The sequence below is a fragment of the Arachis hypogaea genome, chromosome 12 (assembly GCF_003086295.3).
Source record: "Arachis hypogaea cultivar Tifrunner chromosome 12, arahy.Tifrunner.gnm2.J5K5, whole genome shotgun sequence".
NCBI lineage: Eukaryota > Viridiplantae > Streptophyta > Magnoliopsida > Fabales > Fabaceae > Arachis > Arachis hypogaea.
This window is the reverse complement of record NC_092047.1, coordinates 63,804,622-63,812,701: the sequence shown is the minus strand read 5'-3', so window position 1 is coordinate 63,812,701 and position 8,080 is coordinate 63,804,622. Positions and strand designations below refer to the sequence as shown.

The 8,080-nt window shown below is 38.7% G+C and overlaps 1 non-coding gene across 1 annotated transcript; it reads right to left on the bottom strand.

Annotated features, from left to right (window-relative positions):
• Window positions 1–3,418: 3,418 nt before the first annotated feature.
• LOC112731860 (small nucleolar RNA R71) lies at window positions 3,419–3,526 on the bottom strand. Its single transcript, XR_003167614.1, has one exon. It is a non-coding gene; the product is annotated as a small nucleolar RNA R71 (small nucleolar RNA).
• Window positions 3,527–8,080: the final 4,554 nt, after the last annotated feature.

Here is an 8,080-nt window from a genome sequence, read left to right as displayed (position 1 = left end):
TGTTTCTCAAAGATTAATGCAAAGTACTACTGTTTTCTATTCAATTCATCTTATTTCGCTTCTAAGATATTCATTCGTACTTCAACCTGAATGTGATGAACGTGACAATCATCATCATTCCCTATGAACGCGTGCCTGACAACCACTTCCGTTCTACATTAGAATTGAATGAGTATCTCTTAGATCTCTTAATCGGAATCTTCGTGGTGTAAGCTAGAATGATGGCGGCATTCAAGAGAATCCGGAAGGTCTAAACCTTGTCTGTGGTATTCCAAGTAGGATTCGATGAATGAATGACTGTGACGAGCTCCAAACTCGCGATTGCTGAGCGTTAGTGACAGACGCAAAAGGATAGTAAATCCTATTCCAGCATGATCGAGAACCGACAGATGAATAGCCGTGCCGTGACAGGGTGCGTTGATCATTTTCACTGAGAGGATAAGATGAAACCATTGACAAGGGTGATGCCTCCAGACGATTAGCCGTGCCGTGACAGGGCATTTGGATCATTTTCCCGAGAGAAGACCGAAAGTAGCCATTGACAATGGTGATGTATCACATAAAGCCAGCCATGGAAAGGAATAAGACTGATTGGATGAAGATAGCAGGAAAGCAGAGGTTCAGAGGAACGAAAGCATCTCTATTCGCTTATCTGAAATTCTCACCAATGCTTTACATAAGTATTTCTATCCTTTATTCTTTATCTTTTAATTATCTAATCCAATCACATTTAACCCTACCTGACTGAGATTTACAAGGTGACCATAGCTTGCTTCATACCAACAATCTCCGTGGGATTCGACCCTTACTCACGTAAGGTATTACTTGGACGACCCAGTGCACTTGCTGGTTAGTTGTGCGAAGTTGTGAACCATGGTATTGGCATCATGTTTTTGGCGCCATTACCAGGGAAAGAAAGAGCGATGAATTTTACATAATCAAAGTGTAATCACAATTTCTGCGCACCAAATTTTTGGCGCCGTTGCCGGGGATTGTTTGAGTTTGGACAACTAACGGTTCATCCTGTTACTTAGATTAGGTAATTTTCTTTTTTGTTTTGTTTTCAAAAATTTTTCAAAAAATCTTTCAAAAATGTTTTCTTTTGTTTTCGAAAAATTTTATTCAAAATTTTTAAAGAATGAATTCTAGTGTTTCATGAAGCATGTGAAGCCTGGCTGGCTGTAAAGCCATGTCTAAATTCTTTTGGACTGAGGCTTCCACTCATAAGTATATGAGGTTGGATGAAATATCAGCTGTTGTATACATGAGAGGTATCTATGTTTGCTGAAGCTTGGCTGGCCATTGGCCATGTCTAGTGTTTTGGACCGGAGCTTTCATTGAATGCTTGGCTGGCTAGTGAGCCATGTCTAATTCCTGGACTGAAGCTTTAGACTAACATGGCAAGATTCCTGGAATTCATATTAAAAATTTTGGAATCCTTATTTTCCTTTTTCAATTAATTTTCGAAAAATCCAAAAAAATTAGAAAAGCATAAAAATCAAAAATATTTTTGTGTTTCTTGTTTGAGTCTTGAGTCATGTTATAAGTTTGGTGTCAATTGCATGTGCATCTTGCATTTTTTTGAAAATAATCATGCATTCATAGTGTTCTTCATGATCTTCAAGTTGTTCTTGGTAAGTCTTCTTGTTTGATCTTTGCATTTGCATGTTTTGTGTCTTTTCTTGTTTTTCATATGCATTCTTGAATTCTTAGTGTCTAAGCATTCAAGAATTCTAAGTTTGGTGTCTTGCATGTTTTCTTTGCATTAAAAATTTTTCAAAAATGTGTTCTTGATGTTCATCATGATCTTCATAGTGTTCTTGGTGTTCATCTTGACATTCATAGCATTCTTGCATGCATTCCTTGTTTTGATTCAAAAATAAAAGAGAAAAACATGAAAATGATGTTTTTAATTTTCTCTCTCATCATAAAAATTCAAAAATCAAAAAAATATCTTTTCGTTTTTTTTCTCTCATAAATTCGAAAATTTGAGTTGACTCTTTCAAAAATTTTTAAAAAAATCTAGTTGTTTTTATGAGTCAAATCAAATTTTCAATTTAAAAATCTCACCTTTTTCAAAATCTTTTTTTTCAAAAATCAAATCTTTTTCAAATTTCTTAGTTATTTTCGAAAATTCCAAAAATATTTTTCAAAAATCTTTTTCTTATTTTTGTACCAAATTTTCGAAAATAACAATAACAATTAATGTTTTGATTCAAAAATTTCAAGTTTGTTACTTGCTTGTTAAGAAAGATTCAAACTTTAAGTTCTAGAATCATATCTTGTGATTTCTTATGAATCAAGTCATTAATTGTGATTTTAAAAATCAAATCTTTTTCAAAACTAATTTCAATCATATCTTTTCAAAATATCTTCTTATCTTATCTTTTTCAAAAATTTGATTTCAAAATATCTTTTCTAACTTCCTAACTTCTTATCTTTTCAAAATTTGTTTCAACTAACTAACTAACTTTTTGTTTGTTCCTTAACTTTTTCAGAACTACCTAACTAACTCTCTCTCTCTAATTTTCGAAAATATCTTCCCTCTTTTTCAAAAATTTCTTTTTTATTAACTAACTATTTTTATTTTTGGTTTTAAAATTTTTCGAAAAAAAATACTAACCTTTTTCAAAAACTATTTTCGAAAATCACTAACTCTTTTTCAAAAAATTATTTTTGAAAATTCTCCCTCTCCCATCTTATTCTATTTATCTATTCATTTACTAACATCTCATCTCACATCTCTGCCCTCCTCATATTTGTGTTTCTTTCTTTACATCACATTCTTTGTCTCCCTCTTTTCTTCCACTCACAAAGGGATCCCTATATTGTGGTATAAAGGATCTCTATTATTATTATTTTTCTGTGCTCTCTTCTTTGTCATATGAGCAGGAGCAAGGACAAGAACATTCTTGTTGAAGCAGATCCAGAACTTGAAAGGACTCTGAAGAGAAAATTAAGAGAAGCTAAATTACAACAAACCAGCAAGCACCTGTCAGAAATTTTCGAACAGGAAGAGGAGATGGCAGCCGAAAATAATAATAATGCAAGGAGGATGCTTGGTGACTTTACTGCACCTAATTCCAATTTACATGGAAGAAGCATCTCCATTCCTGCCATTGGAGCAAACAACTTTGAGCTGAAACCTCAATTAGTTTCTCTGATGCAGCAGAACTACAAGTTTCATGGACTTCCATCTGAAGATCCTTTTCAGTTCTTAACTGAATTCTTGCAGATCTGTGATACTGTTAAGACTAATGGAGTAGATCCTGAAGTCTACAGGCTCATGCTTTTCCCATTTGCTGTAAGAGACAGAGCTAGAATATGGTTGGACTCTCAATCTAAGGATAGTCTGAACTCTTGGGATAAGCTGGTCAAGGCTTTCCTAGCCAAGTTCTTTCCTCCTCAAAAGCTGAGCAAGCTTAGAGTGGATGTTCAAACCTTCAGACAGAAAGAAGGTGAATCCATCTATGAAGCTTGGGAGAGATACAAAGGACTGACCAAAAAGTGTCCTTCTGACATGCTTTCAGAATTGACCATCCTGGATATATTCTATGATGGTCTGTCTGAGTTATCAAAGATGTCATTGGATACTTCTACAGGTGGATCCATTCACCTAAAGAAAACGCCTGCAGAAGCTCAAGAACTCATTGACATGGTTGCTAATAACCAGTTCATGTACACTTCTGAGAGGAATCCTGTGAGTAATGGGACACCTATGAAGAAGGGAGTTCTTGAAGTTGATACTCTGAATGCCATATTGGCTCAGAACAAAATAATGACTCAGTAAGTCAATATGATCTCTCAAAGTCTGAATGGAATGCAAGCTGCATCCAACAGTACTCAAGAGGCTTCTTATGAAGAAGAAGCTTATGATCCTGAGAACCCTGCAATAGCAGAGGTGAATTACTTAGGTGAACCTTATGGAAACACCTATAACTCATCATGGAGAAATCATCCAAATTTCTCATGGAAGGATCAAAAGCCTCAACAAGGCTTTAATAATGGTGGAAGAAACAGGTTTAACAATAATAAACCTTTTCCATCATCCACTCAGCAACAGGCAGAGAACTCTGAAAAAAATACTTCTAATTTGGCAAACTTAGTCTCTGATCTGTCCAAGGCCACTGTGAGTTTCATGAATGAAACAAGGTCTTCCATTAGAAATTTGGAAGCACAAGTGGGCCAGCTGAGTAAGAGGATCACTGAAATCCCTCCTAGTACTCTCCCAAGCAATACAGAAGAGAACCCAAAAGGAGAGTGCAAGGCCATTGACATAAGCACCATGGCCGAACCCAAAGAAGGAGAGGAGGACGTAAATCCCAAGGAAGAAGACCTCCTGGGATGTCCAGTGACCAATAAGGAGCTTCCCTCTGAGGAACCAAAGGACTCTGAGGCTCATCTAGAGACCATAGAGATTCCATTGAACCTCCTTATGCCCTTCATGAGCTCTGATGAGTATTCCTCTTCTGAAGAGAATAAGGATGTTACTGAAGAGCAAACTGCCAAGTTCCTTGGTGCAATCAGGAAGCTGAATGCCAAATTATCTGATATTGAGACTTGGGAAGATGAACCTCCCTTGTTCACCAATGAACTAAGTGATCTGGATCAACTGACATTGCTTCAGAAGAAACAGGATCCTGGAAAGTTCATAATACCTTGTACCATAGGCACCATGATCTTTAAGGCTCTGTGTGACCTTGGTTCAGGGATAAACCTCATGCCTCTCTCTGTAATAGAGAAACTGGGAATCTATGGGGTGCAAGCTGCTAAAATCTCATTAGAGATGGCAGACAATTCAAGAAAACAGGCTTATGGACAAGTAGAGAACGTGCTGGTAAAGGTTGAAGGCCTTTACATCCCTGATGATTTCATAGTCCTGGATACTGGAAAGGAAGAGGATGAATCCATCATCCTAGGAAGACCTTTCCTAGCCACAGCAAGAGCTATGATTGATGTGGACAGAGGAGAAGTGATCCTTCAATTGAATGAGGACAACCTTGTGTTCACAACTCAAGGATCTCCCTCTGCATCCATGGAGAGGAAGCAGAAAAAGCTTCTCTCAAAGCAGAGTCAAACAAAGCTCCCACAGTAAAACTCTAAGTTTGGTGTTGGGAGGCCACAACCAAACTCTAAGTTTGGTGTTGAACTCCCATATCCAAACTCTAAGTTTGGTGTTGGAGAGTCTCAACAATGCTCTGAATATCTGTGAGGCTCCATGAGAGCCCACTGTCAAGCTATTGACATTAAAGAAGCGCTTGTTGGAAGGAAACCCAATTTTTATTTATCTAACAATATTTTTCTTAGTTATATGTCTTTATAGGTTCATGATCATGTGGAGTCACAAAATAAATATAAAAATTGAAAACGGAATCAAAAACAGCAGAAGAAAAATCACACCCTGGAGGAAGCATATGTCTGGCGTTCAACGCCAGAACAGAGCATGGTTCTGGCGCTGAACGCCTAAAATGGGCAGCATCCTGGCGCTGAACGCCCAGAACAAGCATGGTTCTGGCGTTCAACACCAGAAATGGCAACAAATGGGTGTTGAACGCCCAAAATGGGCACCAACCTGGCGCTGAACGCCCAGAGTTGTGTGCAAGGGCATTTTACATGCCTAATTTGGTGCAATGTTGTAAATCCTTGAACACCTCAGGATCTGTGGACCCCACAGGATCATCTCAGGATCTGTGGACCCCACAGGATCCCCACCTACCTCCACTCACTTCTTCTCACCCCTCTTTCACACAATCCCATAAACCCTCTTCCCCATTAAACCTTCACCACTCACATCCACCCACTCTTCCCAATAAACCTACCTCATAAACTCCACCTACCTTCAAAATTCAAAACCAATTTCCCACCCAAACCCACCCTTATGGCCGAACCTTAACCCCCCCTCCCTTCCCTATATAAAGCCCTCTATTCTTCATCAAATTCACACAACACACCTCTCTACACCCTTCTTGGCCGAAACACTTCCCACTCTCCCTCTCCTCCATTTCTTCTTCTTCTTCATCTATTCTTCCTTTTATTGCTCGAGGGCGAGCAAAACTCTAAGTTTGGTGTGGTAAAAGCATAAGCTTTTTGTTTTTCCATTACCATTGATGGCACCTAAGACCGGAGAATCCTCTAGAAAGGGGAAAAGGAAGACAAAAGCTTCCACATCCGAGTCATGGGAGATGGAAAGGTTCATCTCCAAAGCCCATCAAGACCACTTCTATGATGTTGTGGCCAAGAAGAAGGTGATCCCTGAGATCCCTTTCAAACTCAAAAGAAATGAGTATCCGGAGATCCGACATGAAATTCAAAGAAGAGGTTGGGAAGTTCTAACAAATCCCATTCAACAAGTCGGCATCCTAATGGTTCAAGAGTTCTATGCCAATGCATGGATCACCAAGAACCATGATCAAAGTAAGAACCCGGATCCAAAGAACTATGTTACAATGGTTCGGGGGAAATACTTAGATTTTAGTCCAGAAAATGTGAGGTTGGCGTTCAACTTGCCAAACATGGAAGAGAACGCATGCCCCTACACAAGGAGAGTCAACTTTGATCAAAGGTTGGACCAAGTCCTTATGGACATATGTGTAGAAGGAGCTCAATGGAAGATTGACTCCAAAGGCAAGCCGGTTCAACTAAGAAGATTGGACCTCAAGCCTGTAGCTAGAGGATGGTTGGAGTTCATTCAATGCTCAATCATTCCCACGAGCAACCGGTCTGAAGTTACTATAGACCGGGCCATCATGATCCATAGCATCATGATTGGAGAAGAGGTGGAAGTTCATGAGATTATACCTCAAGAACTCTACAAGGTGGCTGACAAGTCCTCCACTATGGCAAGGTTAGCCTTTCCTCACCTCATTTGCCACCTATGCAATTCGGCTGGGATTGACATAGAGAGAGATATCCTCATCAAAGAGGACAAGCCCATCACTAAGAAAAAGATGGAGCAAGCAAGAGAGCCCATCCATGGAGCTCAAGAGGCGCAAGAAGCTCATTACCATGAGATCCCGGAGATGCCTCAAATGCACTTTCCTCCACAAAATTATTGGGAGCAAATCAACACCTCCCTAGGAGAATTGAGTTCCAATATGGGACAACTAAGGGTGGAACATCAAGAGCACTCCATCATGCTTCATGAAATAAGAGAAGATCAAAAAGCAATGAAGGAGGAACAACAAAGACAAGGAAGAGACATAGAAGAGCTCAAGGACATCATTGGTTCCTCAAGAAGGAAACGCCACCATCACTAAGGTGGATTCATTCCTTGTTCTTAATTCTTCTGTTTTTCGTTTTCTATGTTATGTGCTTATCTATGTTTGTGTCTTCATTACATGATCATTAGTAGTTAGTGACTATGTCTTAAAGTTATGAATGTCCTATGAATCCATCACCTCTCTTAAATGAAAAATGTTTTAATTCAAAAGAACAAGAAGTACATGAGTTTCGAATTTATCCTTGAACTTAGCTTAATTATATTAATGTGGTGACAATGCTTCTTGTTTTCTGAATGTATGCTTGAACAGTGCATATGTCTTTTGAAGTTGTTGTTTAAGAATGTTAAATATGTTGGCTCTTGAAAGAATGATGACTAGGAGACATGTTATTTGATAATCTGAAAAATCATAAAAATGATCCTTGAAGCAAGAAAAAGCAGCAAAGAACAAAGCTTGCAGAAAAAAAAAATAGGCGAAAAAAAATAGAAAGAAAAAGAAAAAGCAAGCAGAAAAAGCCAAAAGCTCTTAAAACCAAGAGGCAAGAGCAAAAAGCCAATAACCCTTAAAACCAAAAGGCAAGGGTAAATAAGAAGGATCCCAAGGCTTTGAGCATCATTGGATAGGAGGGCCTAAAGGAATAAAATCCTGGTCTAAGCGGCTAAACCAAGCTGTCCCTAACCATGTGCTTGTGGCGTGTAGGTGTCAAGTGAAAACTTGAGACTGAGCGGTTAAAGTCAAGGTCCAAAGCAAAAAAAGAGTGTGCTTAAGAACCCTGGACACCTCTAGTTGGGGACTTTAGCAAAGCTGAGTCACAATCTGAAAAGGTTCACCCAATTATGTGTCTGTGGCATTTATGTATC